Raw genomic sequence first — 18,363 nt, 5'->3', positions numbered from 1 at the left:
TGCCCAGGTCCCATGCCCAGACAATCTTATTTAGTTGGTCTGAGATGGAGCTAAGTACTGGCAACAGTTTTTAAAGCTCTCCAGGTGATTCCCATGTGCAGTCAGGGTTGAGAAACGCTGATCTAAGGCAAGGATCTCAACCAGGGGTGACTTTGCTCCCCTGGATATTGGGTACTATTTGAAGGCAATTTTGGGGGGTCACAACTCTGACCATCCAATGGGTAGATGCCTGGGATGCTGCTTCACATCCTATAGCTCACAGGGCAGACCCCACCATGAAGAGTTATCTGGCCCCAAATAGCAGTAGTGCTAAGGTTGAGAAACTTCCTAGGAGGAAGACAGACATTAGGTAAATTATTACAATACAGAGCAGTGAATGTTGTAAATAGAAAATTCTGGGAACTATAAGCCATAGCTTATATTTATAGAGAACCCCAAGTCCCTTCTTTAGTAAATACTCCATCAGAGAAGAATATAGGGAGGAGAGAGAGAACTAGGCCCCCTCCATCAGCAGGGACTCTGGTGCTATCTAGTTCACCATTCTATCTCCTGTGCCTAAAACAGTGCTGGGAATGTTGTAGTTTCTCTGTAAATATTTCCCAAACAACAAAATGCCCAACTGGTTAAATGGAAGCATCAGGCACCATCACCTTTCTCTTCACCTTGCTCTGTACCGGTTTCCTGGACTCATTGCTCTTCCTCTCCAGCCTGCNCTAGTGCCCAATTCTTCCCTGAGCCTACCCTTCCTCTGCTTTAAGCCTTAGACGTTTCCAGTGACCACAAGATAAAATCCAAGTTCTTCAGGTCAGCAGCAAAGGCCGCACCATCTGATTCCAATCTACATTTCCAAGTTTATCTTCCCCCTCTTTCTGCTTGCATCCTGAATGCCACACGGAACCATAACTAGACCGTCCTTTGTGCCTCCTTACCCACATCTTTGGTTACATTGGACTTTCTGCCCGGGACGCTCATGCATGTCCCTTTCACCATTCCTTACCATTTTAATTTTTAAAAAACTATTCCCTACAAAAAAAAATTGTATAATGGACTATGTACCCATCTTCCATCTATAAGAATGATCAATATTCTGTTTTATTTATTCCCTCCTCCCACACTTTCCCCCTTTTTTCTGCATTTTTAAACAAAGTTTTATTTATTTAATCTCTCCACCCAACATGGAGCTCTAACTTATGACCTCAAGATCAAGTGTCACATGCTCTCCTGACTGAGCCAGCCAGGCGTCCCTTTATTTTTGCATTTTAAAGCAAATCCCACCCTTAATATCATGTTGCCCATAAACCTGTAAATATGTCACTATATACCACCAACGGGCAAGGACTTTTCAAATATAACTCTATGGACTTTATAAGCTTGTGAAAATTACAGTTTTTTCATGTTTATTTTTGAGAGAGAGATAGAGCGTGAGTTGGGGAGGGGCAGCTAGACACAGAATCCAAAGCAAGGTCAGGCTCCAAACCCGCGAACTGTGAGATCACGCCCTGAGCCAAAATCAGCTGCTTAACCAACGGAGACACCCCGGAGCCCCAACAATTCTTCTTTACTATCATCTCATACTCAGGATGTATTCCAGTTTCCCTCTTCACTTCCAAAATGTTTTTTTACAGTCAGTTTGACTCCAGCACAAACAAGTTCCATGCGTCATGTTTGGTTTTCATGTCTCTGAAGTGTCATTTATTCTATAGGATTCTAACCTCCTTTTTTCATGCCATTTATTTGTTGAGGAAACCGTGGCCTTTGTCCTTTAGAATACCCCACGTTCTAAATTTGGAGAATCGCTTCCTTATTCTGTTCTTTAATTTGCTCCTCTGTCTTCTGTATTTCTGGTAAAGTTAGATCTAGAGGCTTGTGTTGACTTAGGTTCATTTTTCTCCCCCCAAGACTGCCTCACAGGCAGTGCTGGATGCCTCCTGTTGTGCCACCAGCAAGTGCAAGCATGAGTCATGCTCCATTTTTAATGATGATGATTGATCAGCGAATTCAGGTGCTGGCATCGCAACATATAATTCAAGGTTCCCCATCAACCTTTCACAAGAGGCTTAGCCTACGTTAATGACATTAATGATCATTGCCTCTGTTCATATTTTATTCAAGACAAAACACACACACACACAATGATTTTTCCACTTCTGTCACTTCTTTTGCATTTATTAGCTAAAATTGTGAAGACTGGCAAAAATTTTAAACTGCATTCTTTAGCCTTATTATTATTACTATTTATTATTATTTTGAACTGCCATATGTATATCAAAAATAAAGCAAATGAAGGGCACCTGGCTGGCTCAGTGGATAGAGCATGCAACTCTCGATTCAGGGTCATGAGTTAGAGTGTAGAGATTACACTGGGTATAGAGATAACAAATAAATAACCTTTAAAAAAAAAAGAAAAGAATAAAGCAAATGAAGTATTACATTAATGTCACTAGGAACCAAGATTTTCAGCATTGAAGTAATTCAGTAAAGTCCTGGCATCTTAAATTTGAATGGAAAGTATCAATACACTTTCTAAACATCACATATTCTTCAGTTCTGTCCTCTCACAAGGCTTAGAAGCAATGACATTCCCCAAAATTCAAATTTTGAAACCTGAATCCAATGTGATGGTATTAGGAGCCAGGTTGGAGCCTCATGAATGGGATTAGTGCTCTTAGAAGAGGCCATAGAGCTAGTCTGCTCTCTTTCTGACAGGGGAGGATACACGGAGAGTTGGCAGCCAGCAACCTGGAAAAGGACTCTCCCCAGAACCTGACCACATGGGCACCAAAACTGTAAGAAATGCATTTCTCTTGGTTTTTTTTTAATTTTTGTTTTAATGTTTATTTATTTATTTATTTGAGAGAGAGAGAGAGAGCGTGCACACATGAGTAGGGGATGTCAGCACAGAGCTCGATGCAGGGCTCAAACTCACCAACTGAGAGATCATGACCTGAGCTGAAGTAGGATGCTCAACTGACTGAGCCACTCAGGGCCCCACATTTCTCTTATTTATAAGCTTCCCAGTTTATGGTGCCTTTTTAGAGCAGCCTGAGCTAAGACACCTTTGAAGCTGCCTATAGTTTAACAATCAGCTCCCAGGGCGCCTGGGTGGCTCAGTCAGTTGAGCATCCTACTTCAGCTCAGGTCATGATCTTGCAGCTCATGGGTTCGAGCCCTGCATGGGGCTCTGTGCTGGCAGCTAGCTCAGAGCCTGGAGCCTGTTTCAGATTCTGTGTCTCCCTCTCTCTCTCTGACCCTCTCCTGCTCACACGCTCTCTCTCTCTCATCTCTCTCAGAAATAAATAAAACACTAAAAAAATTTTAAAAAAACCAATCAGCTCCCCAGATTTCTGGATATTTGACAATTGTCTCTGTAAAGCCAGTAGACGCCGACTCTAGCATAGCACTGGAAGCACGTAGCAGCTGAGGGAAACTGCAGTTAGTTATCGGGAACATAGAAAAGATGTCCCTCAGGGAAGAAAAAGAATATTAACTTGGTGCCTTGTAGCTCATATTGGAGGTAGCCACACTCAATTTTTTCCCACCTCAGGACCTTCACATATATAATACTTCCTCATCTTTTCTGTTTTGTTTTGCTTTTGCCTTGTTGACTCGTTCTCATCCTCCAGGACTTAGCTGAAATATCACCACCTCAGAGAGACCTTCTTGACCATTGTGTTTAAAGTAGATGTCCCCTCCCCCTTCTGGTAGATGTTCCTGTGATGTGTCACCCAGATTCCCTTCAAGAAAAACTTGCCCCAGATGCTAAGAATGCTATTGGCAGACATCCTCCAGGGTCACCTGGGGGGCTCAGTTGGTTAAGCATCTGACTTTGACTCAGGTCATGATCTCACAGTTCGTGAGTTCAAGCCTCATGTCAGGCTCTGTGCTGACAGCTCAGAGCCTGGAGCCTGCTTCAGAGTCTGTGTCTCCCTCTCTCTCTGCCCCTCCCCCGCTCATGCTCTGTCTCTCTCTCTCTCTCAAAAATAGATAAACATTAAAAAAGAAGAAGAAGAAGAAGAAGAAGTCAACTCCTCTAGCATTTGTCTCAGCTGCAGAGAGCCACCCTCCCCAGTGTGGTCCACATCCAACAACTGATCAATACAAAAGCATAAACACAGGCCTGGTCATTTCAGCTCAACCAGGGAGAAATCTGAAGGGTCATTCCAGTGCTAGAGCTCCCCAGGGGACTGAGCACTCTGCTTCTTTCTCTCCTTCCCAGTGGCACACACTCCTTAAGAAATGCCTCGTGTGTTCAACTCTGGCTCAGAATCTGCTTCCCAGGGAGCCAACCCATACCACTCTCCGTCCCAAATCTCACACCACATTATTCTTTTTCTCTTATTATTTCTTTTGGTTGTTTTCTTCAATTCAAACACTATCATATTTGTTGATTGATCTGCTTTTTAAAGAATTCCATTAGTAGAATATGAAGTGACGATTTATGCACTGAGACTATTCTTGTATTCCTATGCTATCACAGTCTTTGACGTGCAATAGATGTTCAATTTTTAAAAAAAAATTTAAAAGAAATTGTCCAAGGGGCACCTGGGTGGTTCAGTCAGTTGAGTGTCCAACTCTTGCTTTTGGCTCAGGTCATGATCTCATGGTTTCTGGGTTCAAGTGCCACATTGGGTCCCACGCTAGCAGTGTGGAGCTTGCTTGTATTCTCTCTCTCTCTCTCTCTCTCTCCCAAAATAAATAAACTTTTAAAAAATCTCCCCGCGGTGTCTGGATGGCTTAGATAGTTGAGCATCTGACTCTTGATTTTTGTCTCTGGTCATGATCCAAGGGTCATGGGATTGAGCCCCGCATAGAGCACCATGATGAGCAAGAACCTGCTTAAGATTCTCTCTTTCTCTCTCTCTGCCTCTCTCCCCTGCCCATGCTCTCTCTCTCTCTGTTCCTTAAAATAATTAATAATAATAATGATAATAATAATAATGAAATAAAATAAAAACATATTCTCCAAGTAGAGCCAATGAGGCACTCATGGGCCACAAACAGATCCCTCCCACCAATCAAATTCAGATGCTTTATTAATCACCATTTTCATCCATTCATTTTTTTACATGCACTAACTTATTAGAGGTTTCTCAATATTCACATATGAAATTATATATGAAATATATTATTTCATATATTATTATATATGAAATTATTTTGTATATTATTATATGAAATCATAATATAAAAATGACTCTTAATTAGGCATCCTACCAAGATCTGGTTGCCATGAATATCTGCTTTGCCCCTGGGGCATTTAGGAACCAACAAACAGTTGGTGTGGAAATGGGTGCAGTAGATGCGGCCCTAATGAATTTTGCCCCGTCTAAGGGAACTAGGTCCCAAAGGTTCAACAACCTTATATTTATATCTTATTTCATGCCTAAGGTCTCAAGATTAAAGTTGGTCTTCTTAAAAAAATAAATTTTTTAGAACAGTTTTAGATTTACAGAAAAATTAGGAAGACTGTATAGAGTTCCCATGTACCCTATAGTTTCCCCCATTATTAACATCTTAGATTAGTATGTGACATTTTCTGTAATTAATGAACTTATGTGGATATATTACAGTTCACTAAATTCCATATTTATTCAGATTTCCTTACTTTTTACTTAAAGTCCTTTTTCTCTTCCCATCCAGGACATCATATTACATTTAGTGGTCCTGTCTCCTTAGGTTTCTCTTGGCTGTGGCAGTTTCTCAGACTTTTTTTTGTTTTGTTTTTGGTATCTCTGATGTTCTAAAGAGTACTGGTCGGGTGTATTATAGGATACTCCTTTCCTGGAATTTGTCTGATGTTTTTCTCATGATTAGACTGGGGTTATGGGTTTGGGGAAGGAGATCACAGAGATAAAGTACCTTTCATCACATCATATGAAGAGTACACTATCAGCAGGACTTACGACTGTTGATGTTATCCTTGATGACCCGGGTGAAGCAATGTTCTCAGGTTTCTTCACTGTAAAGTTACTCTCTTTTCCCCTTCTGTACTGTGCTGTTGGGAAGGAACATAGCATAGCTATGTGCATAGCTCACACTTAAGAAGTAAGGAGCTATCTTCCCTTCTTTTAGAATGAAGTATCTATGTAAATTATTTGGAATCTTTCTGCATGAGAGATTTGTCTTTTCTCCCTCATTTATTAATTTATTCGATCATTTAGTTAATTGTTATGGGCTCATGGATATTCATTTTATACCTTGGGTCATAAACCAATACCATTTTTTTGCTCACATTATTCCAACTTTGGCCACTTGGAGTTCTTTCAGCTGGCCCCTGTAAAAGTATATCTTTTTATTCCTATTTTATTATTTATTGTTTTTAGATGTTTATTTATTTTTGAGAGAGAGTAAGTGGGGGAGGGGCAGAGAAAGAGGGAGACTCAGAATCCGAAGCAGGCTCTGTAAGGTCAGTGCAGAGCCCAGTGTGGGGCTGGAACTCACAAACCATGAGATCATGACCTGAGCTGAAATCAAGGTTCAGACGCTTAACTGAGGCACTCAGGAACCCCTCTTCTTATGCCTGTTTTCAAGATGAAGAAACCAAACTTCAAAAGATTTAAAGTTTCCACCATTATTCAACTAACAAGAGTAGAGGTGCAATTAGAATCAAAAGATTCTATAGCACACATTTGTTTTGGTTTTATTTTTTGTTTTCCTATTCATCATTTTTCATCTGAATATGGTCAATCTTTGTAAATCAATAACTAGTGTATGTTTCACCTGATGGAGTTATTCAAGGCAATAACTGTTTTGAGACTATCCACCTTCTATGTACATTATAGAGGAAACTTCTTAGGTATTTTTTTATTTTTATAGTGTACACCTTGATGAATTTTCACAGAGTGAATCCATTCATGCAATTAACCTCCAGATCAGGAAACAGAACATTAACAGCTTACCAAAACCCGCCTTGTGCCCTTCCAGCCATCACCACCCCAACGGTCGCAACTATTCTGATGTCTAACAGCACAGCTCAGTTGTGCCGGATTTTTACCTTAAATAAAGGGAATCACACATTCATCTTTACTGAGGCTGGATTCTCTTGCTCATTCTCTGTTTTCATGTGGTTTGGCTAGTGGAATTTTTTTTGTTAGTTTCCATCTGTGTGTTTCACAAGAAAGGTTACAAGCAAAGTTCTACTTGTAAAATCATGTTAAACAACTACATTAAAAAATCCCATGCTGCCACACACAAAGTAAATTTACTTAAGAGTAACATAACACAAAGAAGGGAAAACTACCTAGGGACATAGTTAAATTGCCCCATTATCTTCAGGTGGCTTAGCTCCTCCTGCCTATCATTATCTATAGTTTGATCTACCAAGTGCTGCCTTAATAATGTCTCTCTGGGTCTCTTTCACAGGGAAGGTGTTTCCTGGCTGACAGGATGACACTCTTGCAACACGGAGCCCAAATCTCATCTGGCTGCTCCTAACACATAATGGTACAGGACACTACCTGCCAAATTTGACTAAAACTACCCTGCAGAAATCCAAGAGAGCCTTGATTTACACTGCTCTATTTTCTCTTTCCTTAATGTTTGTTTTTGAGAGACAGAGAGACAGACAGAGAGAGAGAGAGAGAGAGAGAGAACAAGTAGAGGAGGGGCAGAGAGAGACAGAGACGCAGAAGCCAAAGCAGGTTCCAGGTTCTGAGCTGTCAGCACAGAGCCTGACGCGGGGCTCAAACTCACGAATCATGAGATCATGACCTGAGTAGAAGTCAGACACTTAACTAACTGAGCCACCCAGGCGCCCCTGTTTTCTGTTTCAATCACAATCAGTGCCATTGACGTAGTTTCTTCAAATGAGGATGGCAGATCCTTGATGCCTCTGCCGCCACACCCTTCTAATGCCACCACAGACATTGTTAAATCAAAGCACTCTCTCCCTTGGAACCTACTTACTCTGGGGTGCCTGGGTGGCTCAGTTGGTTAAGCATCTGACTTCAGCTCAGGTCACATGATCTCACAGTCAGTGAGTTTGAGCCCCACATCTGGTTCTGTGCTGACAGCTCAGAGCCTGGAGCCTACTTCAGATTCTTTTTCTCCCTCTCTCTCTGTTCCACTCCCGCTCATGCTCTCTCTGTGTCTCTCAAAAATGAATAAATGTTTAAAACAACTTTTTAAAAAACGAACCTGTTCACCTCAACTTTCCTAACCAAGCAAAGATGGCACAAGAGAGAAAACATATGTGCCACCTCCGTCCACACAAAAAACATGTTAATTTCTAGTTGGATCCAAGCTTTCATTGACTTGTTTTCCAGTTGGACTCAGGCTGCTAATCCCTACTCCATCCTTAGCACATTGCTCCCTTACTCATGAAACTACTTTGGCTCCCACTTGTCTGATAGGTAATGGATCAAGTACCCAGCCTGGCTTTCAACAATAATTGGATTTGCTCACACCCAACTTCCAGACGTACTTTTATTCTAGTTGGACTGGTTTCTTCATCAGTGTGGAGCTTACATTGTAGAGGAAGATGGGGCATATTCAATAAAAAAACAAATTCATATGGCGTCAAGTGTGATGGGTATTATGAAGCAGAATAGTGACTGGGGAGGAAAATATCATATTCCGTATGGAAGTCAGGCAAAGCTATGCTGAGCAGGGAGCAGTTGAACAAATACTCCAGGGAAGGGTTTACCAGGCACAGAGAAGAGCAGAGACAAAGGCTCTCAGACAGGGACAGAGTGTTGGAGGAGGAATAAGGAAGCCATTTTGACCAGAGAAGGATAAGTAAAAAGACAATAGTAGGAGATAAATCGGAGCCATCGTTTAAGCTAGTTTGTGTGGATCCTGTAAGCTAAGGGCTATCAGATGAGGCGATTTTGTCCCCTAGGGGACCTCTAATGATATCTGGAAACATTTTTGGTTGTCACAGTTGAGTGGTCCTACTAGCATCCGGTGCGTAGAGTCTAAGGATGCTGGTTAACATACTACAACACATAGGACAGCCCCATAACAAAGAAGCATCTAGCCCCATTGTCAACAGAGCCAAGGTTGAGAAACCCTGCTGCAAATGGTAAAGACAGTGATTTTTATTCTAAGTGTGATGAGATGTCATTAGAAAATCTGAACAAAGAGGGGCGCCTGGGTGGCTTAGTCGGTTGAGCTTCCAACTTGCGCTTAGGTCATGATCTCGCGGTTCGTGGGTTCGAGCCCCGCGTCGGGCTCTGTGCTGACTGCCAGCACAGAGCCTGGAGCCTGTTTCAGAGTCTGTGTCTCCCTCTCTCTCTGACCCTCCCCTGCTCACGCTGTCTCTCTCTCTCTCCTAGAAATAAATAAAAATATTTAAAAAAAAGAAAATTTGAACAAAGAAATGATTTCAACTAACAAATTTTAAAAGGATCACTTTAGATGCTAGAGTAAATCACACCTCAAGTAGTAAGAGTGATATAAAAAGCTACCCTTTATTGAGCACTTATATTTGCTTAGATGCTGTGCTATCCACCTCATCTAAGACATCGTGGTATTTTTCTTCACTGTTCTTACCATTGCCTGACATCATCTTACATGTTGGCCCATTAATTTCCAAATATTTGTTTCCCCCAACAGAATACAAACTTGATGAGGGCAAGAACTTTGCTCTGTGATCTGTTTCACCTCCAGCACTTAGGACAGTGCCTGGCGTACACTGGGCACTCTGTATCTGTTGAGTGAATAAATGACTTCTAGGGTCAATTTATTTATCCCTATTTTACAGATAAGAGAACTGAGTTCTAGTATTTACTGCCTAAACCACAGCTATGAGCAAATCTGCGTCTTCTGACTATCTGCCCAGAAACCCATTCTCCCACAGTTCTGGAGACCCGCAATTAGAGACCAAGGTGCCAGATTGGTCACATTCTGGTGAGAGCTATTTTGCTGGCCTGTAGGAGGAAAGCTATTTGCCAGCCTCACAACATCCTTGTATGGCAGAGAGAGGGAGAGAGAGAGAGAGAGAGAAAGAGAGAGAGAGAGAGAGATAGAGGGAGGGTGGGCCCTCTGTATTTCTTCTAATAAGGATATTGATTCTATCATCAGAGCCTTGTCTTCATGACCTCATCTAAACTTAATTACCTCTCAAAAGCCCCACTCCAAATACCATCTCACTGTGGGTTAGGGCTTCAACATATGAATTTGGGGGAAACACAATTCAGTCTGTAGCATCATCCTCACAAATTTGCAGTCTAGTGTGGGATATAGACCGTAGCAAGTACATGTTGTAAAAAAGAAAATCATGAATTGTTATAAATAGTGTGAAAGGAACTATGGAAAGAGAAACAAGTGTCGTGATGAATAATCGAGGTGGCAGGGAGGAGGCACATCATGGAGGATTTCCATAAGGAAGCAACACACAAAGAAATCATCAAAAATTTAGTACAATGAAAAATAACTCATTATGAACTTTTATGTTGATTACGTGTTGAAATATATTTTGGATAGATTGTGTTATATAAAATATACAATTAAACTTAATTTTACCTCTTTTGTTTTTACTTTTTAAAGTACAACTACTAAAAAATTTAAATAACTTATGTGGCCTGCATTGTGTTCCTATTGGACAGCACTGCCATATAGTATTCCCTTCCCAGTAAAGACACCAGTATGGAAGGAAAAAGAAAGATTTCCCCAAAGAGTCAAGGTAGAGTGGGAATGGAGAACATTATGTCAGGGGAGGTTGGGAAGTCAGATTGGCTTAATTACTGACATTTTAAGAATAGGGTAATCTGATAATGGTATGGGTTTCTTTTGGGGGTGATGAAAATTTGGAATTAGACAGTGGTGATGGTCACCTAACCTTATGAGTATACTAAAAACCACTGGATTGAACATTTTAAAGGATGAATTTCATGGTATGTGAATTACAGCTCAATAAAAAGTAAGATACCGAAAAGAATAGGGCAGTGTAATACCTACAGGATCTGATGTAACAGAAGACCCTCAAATTTTCTGGAAAGCTTACTACTTTCAGCTGACCTGTATGTATGGTGTGTGTGTGTGTGTGTGTGTGTGTGTGTGTGTGTGTGTGTATTCAGGGTAAGTAAGGGCTCTTACATGTACATATTTTGGCTGAAAGCAGGGAGGGAACCAGAAATCCCCTTTACTGAAACTCAGAGTCAGAAGTGACTTGAAGGAAAATGAGCTTGGGAATTTGAAAACGTGTTGTGAGGGCACCAATGAGCCTCTCATGGAGTATATGATAGGGTCTCAAGCAGATGATATGGGGCAAAGTGACTGTCCCTGATATCTGAGTCATTTTGATTATTAGGAACAACTGCTTAAATCAAAATGCAAATTTCTATGTATAGTTAAATGTTCTAGGTTAGAACCTCTCTTGTGTAATGCAAAGGGGATACTCTGCCCATTGAGCAGTCTCCATGCCTAGCAGCAACCTGTGGTGAAGCATCCTCTCCAAGGGCAATAGCACACATGATAGAGAATTCTTTTGTACAGTCTCAGAGTTGATTTAGGGCATCTTCAGAAGCCAGCCCCACATTAATAAGTGTCTCACTTATTAATTCACTCAGATTCTCTCTGTCCTGCATGTGGCTTGGTGCCAGGGGTGGAATGGTGACCAACATGGACCAAGTCCCTGCCCTCAACAAGCTTATGTCTAGTGGAGAACTCAGAGCTCATGGCTGGCACTGTGAAATTTCCCAATCCTGCTAAGCTTATTGGTTATGCTGATAATTGTCTTAGTTGGCAAATCTCTGTCATTGGTTTTTTTTTTTAACTCAAGAGAATGAAAAATGGTAATGATTTCAAAGACCTCTTATCTCTCTGTAGACGCCACACAAGGGATGTGTTCATCTTAGCCAGAGGAATATGTGCCTTTTCCAAATCACCCCTGCTGTTAATGGTTTTTGGTTTGGCTTCTTTTCCCTACAGTCCAAGTACACTAACTCCCTGATCTGCATGGAGCTTTGTGAGCTCCATGGAGGGACTTGGGATTGGTCATAAAGGAGAAGCACCATGAGAATTGTCTCTGCTGACTGACCATGATGCTGTCATTAAAGCACGGCTACACCTTGACTCCTGGTTATACTCCACACAGGTCATTGGCTGAGATACTTACTAGATAAATAAATGTATGTTTAATTTCAAGATGAGAAAAATGCTATAAAGGTAACAAGATATGGAGAACTGGAATACCAGCTGGAGGCTTAAAGCCTGTACACCAGGGACCACCTCCTCAAGAAGGTAACATTTAGGGCTCATTCGGTTAGCCATCTGACTCTTGATTTTGGATCAGGTCATGATCTCGAGATTTGTGGGATCAGGCCCAACGTTGAGCTCTGCACTGATAGTGTGGAGCCTGATTGGGATTCTCTTTCTCTCTCCCCCTCTCTCTCTCTCTGCCCCTCCCCTGCTCTTGAGCACTCTCTCTCTTTCTCAAATAAATAAACATTTAAAAAGAAGAAGAAGAAGAAGGTAATATTTAAACCAGCAATGTTTCAACTGGCCAGCGATTTTGTTCCCATGGGATATTTCACTATGTCTGGAGACATTTTTGGTTGCCACAGCTGAAGAGTGAGATGCTACTAGTATCTAGTGAGTAGAGGCCGTGGATGCTTCTCAACATTCTACAATACACAGGACAGTCTCAGCAAAAAAAGAATTCTTTGGTCTAAAATGTCCATGGTGCCAAGACTGAGACTGATTTAGGCTAACATGCGAAAAGGAAGAAGTCAGCCCTGTAAAGGGGCTCCCCACCCAAGCATTCCAGGTGAAAAAAACAGCAGAGGCTGTAATGCCAGAAAAAGCTTAATATTTCAAGCTAATGAGTATAGGAGAGGGGGTGGGACAAGAGAGGCCAGATCATGCAGGGCTTCTGGTCTTGGGCAGAAGTTTGGGCTTGTATCCTCTACAGTGGAAAGCCTTTGACGGGTCTTAAATAAGAGAGTGGTGCTCTAGCTACTCTGCAGAGAATGGATGAGGGGCAAGAGTGGATCCCAGGAAGAAATGACAGCAGCTTTGAATGGAGCAGTGGCCTTGGAAAAGGGGAGTACTGGGTTTGTCAAGATGCATTCTGAAAATGCCAGTTACAGTGCTGGGAATGAATTGGATTTGGAAAGAGAAGGAGCAGAAACAGGAATTAACAATGACTCTGAGATTCTGGTCTCAGCACGGTGCCAGGTGATGCAGCTCACCAGCAATATGAAGTAGGAGGGGATCCAAATCAGGAGCTCAGTTTCAGACTCATAAACTCTGAGACCCTCAGTGGAATTGGGTACATAAGGTGTTGGAAGAATTGCTCATATAAGGCTTTGAGCTGTGATTCGTTCTCAATATAGGGCTATACTTCAGCTTCACCAAGGATGGAGATGCTCTAAAAAGACACCAGTGCTCAAGACACACATCTTGGATCAGATAAACCTGAGCTCTGGGAGTTGATGCCCAAACATCAGTGTGATTTATTTATTTTTAATGTTTATTTATTTTTGAGGGGGGGGTGCAGAGAGAGAGAGAGAGAGAGAGAGGGAGACACAGAATCTGAAGCAAGTTCCAGGCTGTGAACCGTCAGCACAGAGCCCAAAGACATGGGGCTCACACTCACGGATTATGAGATCATGACCTAAGCCAAAGTCTGATGCTCAACTGACTGAGCCACCCAGGTGCCCCGTATCAGGATGCTTTAAAGGTGATTCTAATGCACGGTGATGGTTGGCATTCTCCAGACTCCCAAGGTGGAGCCGTTCTCTGTGTGCATGGCAGCCCATGGTGGGCCAAGAAGTCTCACCTTTATGCGTTACCAAAGAAATGCTGTCTATTTTGTGTCTACTTAAAATTCTATCTCTGCTGCTTCAGTGGTTGGCTGAATTCTGTCAAAATAATGAACTGCTCATAGTCTTGGGTGTTCTTCTGTTACCTGCAGTTCCAGACCTTTCGTTCTGTGACTCTCTTGTTTACAGCAATGTCAGTCTCTCAGTGAGCCCTGAGGCTGTTCATATTTTCTATCCCTTCGGGGATAGAATATTTACAGTCTCCTTTGTGAACTTTCTTCCCAAATAACTTCATGTACCATCTACCACTTTGTAGTCAAAGCAGAAGAAAGCACGTTCAGACTTGGTCTATTCTGAAAGCTCCAATTCAGTCCCCATTTCCTTTTATTATTATTGGGTGCCCATCATGAAACTTGCTCTTCAGTTGGCATTTGGGCCACTTGATCGATGACAGTGATATGGCTGCCGATCTATAAGGCAGAGTATTTCAACTCAGCAGCATTGACATCTGAGATCAAGCAGTTCTCTGTGGTGGGCTGTCCTGTGCACTGTATGCTGCAGCAGCAGCCCTGGCTTCTACCCACTAGATGCCAATAGCATGTTCCCATGCCTCTCGGTTTTGACAGCCAAAAATATCTTCAGACAATGCTAAAATGTCCTCTGGGAAGCCAAATTTCTCCCAGTCGAGACCTAGTGCTTTTGGAGAAAGAAGATATTAAACAAACACTCCTAAAGGTTGATGAAGGTGATGAAAAGGGCATCGACAGGAGAGATCTAATTTAACTTGTTGGCAATAGAGAGATCGGAGCCCTACATGGAAATGAGCTGTTCCAGCCCAGGAAACAGTTGGTATCATTTCCACCATGATGCTTTCTCTGATTACTTTATTGTCTTTTGACTCCTCCAGTTTCCTAAGAAGCATTCACCGGGTATGTACTATGCAGCCAGGTGCCATATTAAGCATTTGGCATGCCTTAGTTCACTTTCTTTGCATAACTACTATAACTACAACAGGCATCAAAAACTACTAAAGATTTCCTATGTAAGTAAATTGCCTTTTTAGCCAATCGTTTTACATATTAGTCTTGTACACTAACTAGAGCAAAAGTTGAGACACTCATGGCTTCTACTTTTTCTTTATCCCTTGGACAGCAGCCTCCTAATTCATCGACTACCACAGTCCTTGTGTACTGTCATCGTGTTCTTCACGGAGTCCCTCCTTTGGGGCCTCCAAAATCACTCTCCCGAATTTCTCCGTCACTCAGATTTCTTCTTTTGATCTTTTTTTAAATTTTTTTATTTTTTTAAACGTTTATTCATTTTTGAGAGACAGAGTGTGAGCAGGGGAGGGGCAGAGAGAGAGGGAGACACAGAATCCAAAGCAGGCTCCAGGCTCCGAGCTGTCAGCGTAGAACCTGATACAGGGCTCGACCTCATGAGCTGTGAGATCATGACCTGAGCCAAAGTCGGACGCTCAACAGACTGAGCCCCCCAGGCGCCCCTCTTCTTTTGATCTTAAGGTTCCCTAGAGCTAATCTCTCATCCTGCTCCTTGCTTTTCCTACCAGTGTTCTCAAAACTCCACAGTTGCCCACTAACACCATCTCCTCACTGTCTTTACTCTGGGGGTCCTTCTCATACCCTTTACTGAAACAATTCTCTTCAATCAGTATTTCCCAGGGGACTGAATCCAGAGATATCTTGTCATCTCTTATAGTCTCCTCTCCATGTTGTATGTTGTTTATAACTCTTTCTCTTGGAAACTTTCTCTTCCTTGGAACCCTACACTATTGCAGGTCTACCATCTACCTCCTATCCTGTAAATATGGGTGGACTCGACTGCCCAGCTCCCTGTCCTAATCACTATCTACACTTTTCTCTCATGGGTCATTTTAGCTTCCAGAGCTTCATTTATCCCACCTAAGTGGAAGGCTAACCTAATTGTATCTCCAGCCATGGGTTCCTTTTTGGATTTTAGCCTCCCTTCTCTTGGACATCTCTGACTGGATACAACCTTGGCATCTCAAGTTTACCACATCTTAAACAAAAGGCTTTATCTTTTCTTCAAAGTCAGCATCTTCCCCCCTAAGAGTCTCAAAAGCTATTGTTTCTCTTAGTTGTAAGAATCATTCTCAGACCCTTGGAATTATTCTCTACATTCATTGGTTCATGAATTCATCCCTTGAGGCTGTTGTGAGCACCATATTTTATGTATTGCTGCCCTCATGGGGTTCACAGTCCATCTGGCCAGAAAGATGGTCAAAAGGAAATACAAAGGGCTTTGATGAGGATTAGGATTAGGGGAGGGAAAGTCCAGTGTGTAGTGGGTCTTCCCTCTTCTTCTCTACCTAGATCCAAGGAGTCAGCAAGTCTTCTGAATCTTCCACCACAAAGTCCCTATAATTCGCTGCTTATTCTCCAAACTGATGGCCTCTGCTATGGTCTCTTGGGTGGTCTTCTCTCCTCTCACTCTGCCACTTCTCAGAACTCTTACATGTTGCTTTGTGACATCCTGGTTTCTTTCTATCTCCTCTACTACACTAGAAGTTAATTCAATGTAATGAATGTATGCTCTCTGTCACTGTATTCCCAGTACCTGACACAGAGTGCTCAGTAATTATTCATGAAATAATGAATGAATGGATTCTAATCTCCTTCTCACACTACTGGAAACATCGTAAAACTCAATAACACACAAGGTAGGTTTGAAGTAACAACATAGAGGTAGCCAAGTGACAGCTCCAGGGCACAGCTGGGAATATTTGGAAAACAATGACTGACTCCAAGAGCAATGAGAAGGCACCTTGCACAGGACACTAATGGCTTCTCACTGGAGACATAATAGCCTTGCTCCTAGAGAGAAGTCCCAGGGAAGTTCTTGGTTGTTCAGTCATTAGGGTTCTCTGGAGCTGTCAAGGCAAATGTCTCTGGGTGATAGAGTTCTCCTTTTATTGCCGAGAGAAGGCTTTACTGCAGGACCCTGGGTCTGAATGTAGAAACCAAAGATGCTTGGGGCAGCTTCGCAGGTCTGAAATAATTGGCAGTCATGGCCCCTTTCCTCCAGAGGGCATACCTGTCACCCCTTATCTACACTGCTTGTGTCATCCCTTGAATTACAATAGGGATAGAATAGCCTGCATTTGAATTCTAGTGCTACCACTGACTTATTTTATGGTATAGACCTTAGTTATGTGATCTGTCAAAAGCCTCCATTTCTTCATCTTTAAATGGGATTAGTAACAGTAATAGAATAATTAGTAATAGAAATGATCTCATCCATCCCTTGATTATGATTGGTCTAGAATATGCATATTGAGCATGTTGTCAGTATCCCTTCTACTTTTTGGATATTTAAAGCTTTTTGTGTTTAAAAAACATGAGCTTATATGATGTTTTGAGAATTAAGTGAAATTAGGCACAGAAATGCTAGTCACAGTGCCTGGCACTCGGAGCCCCCAGTAAAAGGTAGCTCTTCGTAGCCCAGTAAAATCATTATCCATGCCATCAAAGTCTTGAAGTGCTGATGTTACCTTATCTACTTTTTTGTTTTATGTCTGCCTCCACTAGAATTAAGCTTCATGAGTGCTGAGACCTTGTCTGTCCTTACTGCCCCTTGTATCTCAAGTGGGCGCAATACCAGGAGACACAGAGAACTCCCTTCACAATCAACAAAGACAGGACAACACTGCAACATATGATAGTGAAACTGGCAAAATACAAAGGTAAAGAGAGAATCCTGAAAGCAGCTAGGGACAAATAGGCCTTAATCTGCAAGAGAGACACATAAGGGTAGTAGCAGACCTGTCCACTGAAACTTACCAGGCTAGAAGGGAGTGGCAGGAAATAGTCAATATGCCAAATAGGAAAAATATGCAGCCAAGTATCCCTTATCCAACAAGGCTGTCATTCAGAATAGAAGGAGAGATAAGGGGTTTCCCAGACAAACAAAAAGTCAAGGAGTTCATGACCACTAAACCAACCCTGCAGGAGATCCTAAAGGGGACTCTGTGAGTGGAACGCTGCAAAGACTACAGAGGATCAGAGACATCGCCATAAGCATGAAACCTACAGATAACACAATGACACTAAATCCATATCTTTCAATAATTCCTCTGAATGTAAATGGACTAAATGTCCCCAATCAAAAGACATAGGGCATCAGAATGGATTAAAAAACCCAACATCCATCTATACGCTGTCTACAAGAGACTCATTTTAGATCTGAAGACACCTTCAGATTGAAAGTGAGGCGATGGAGAACCATCTATTGTGCTACTAGATGTCAAAAGAAAGCTGGAGTAGCCATACTTATCAAAATAGATTTTAAACCAAAGACTATAACAAGAGAGGAAGAAGGGCATTATATCATAATTAAGGGGTCTATCCATCAAGAAGAGCTAACAATTATAAATGTTTATACCCCCAACTTGGTTAAGCATCCGACTTTGGCTCGGGTCATGATGTCACAGTCCACACGTTTGAGCCCTGCATCAGGCAGGCTCTCTGCTGACAGTAGGAAGCCAGCTTCAAATCCTCTGTCTCCCTCTCACTCTGCCCTCCCCCTGCTTGTGTTCTCTCTCTCTCTCTCTGTCTCTCTCCCTCTTAAAAATAAATAAACATTAAAAGAAAGATATTGTGCATCTTAAGAGTGAAGCTTT

General features: G+C 42.0%; 1 protein-coding gene and 1 long non-coding RNA gene across 5 annotated transcripts in view; one reads left to right on the top strand and one right to left on the bottom strand.

The window, feature by feature from the left end:
* Window positions 1-18,363, bottom strand: part of HSD17B2 (hydroxysteroid 17-beta dehydrogenase 2) — an 84,059-nt gene that overhangs the window by 55,104 nt on the left and 10,592 nt on the right. The window lies entirely within an intron of this gene.
* The window catches only part of LOC144223473 (uncharacterized), a 70,786-nt gene that overhangs the window by 50,315 nt on the left and 2,108 nt on the right, over window positions 1-18,363 (top strand). Inside the window, exons 3-4 of one of the 3 annotated variants that reach the window (XR_013332699.1) lie at window positions 2,707-2,786; window positions 7,363-7,443. This is a non-coding gene — a long non-coding RNA (uncharacterized LOC144223473). Of the gene's footprint in view, window positions 1-2,706; window positions 2,787-3,984; window positions 4,665-7,362; window positions 7,444-17,272; window positions 17,428-18,363 lie in introns of those variants that run through there. The other 2 variants (XR_013332698.1, XR_013332700.1) reach the window with 2 other exon arrangements.

This window comes from Crocuta crocuta, unplaced genomic scaffold (genome assembly GCF_008692635.1).
Source record: "Crocuta crocuta isolate KB4526 unplaced genomic scaffold, BGI_CrCroc_1.0 scaffold61, whole genome shotgun sequence".
NCBI lineage: Eukaryota > Metazoa > Chordata > Mammalia > Carnivora > Hyaenidae > Crocuta > Crocuta crocuta.
Note: the sequence above shows the minus strand (reverse complement) of the source record. Positions and strands in the feature narration are given on the sequence as shown.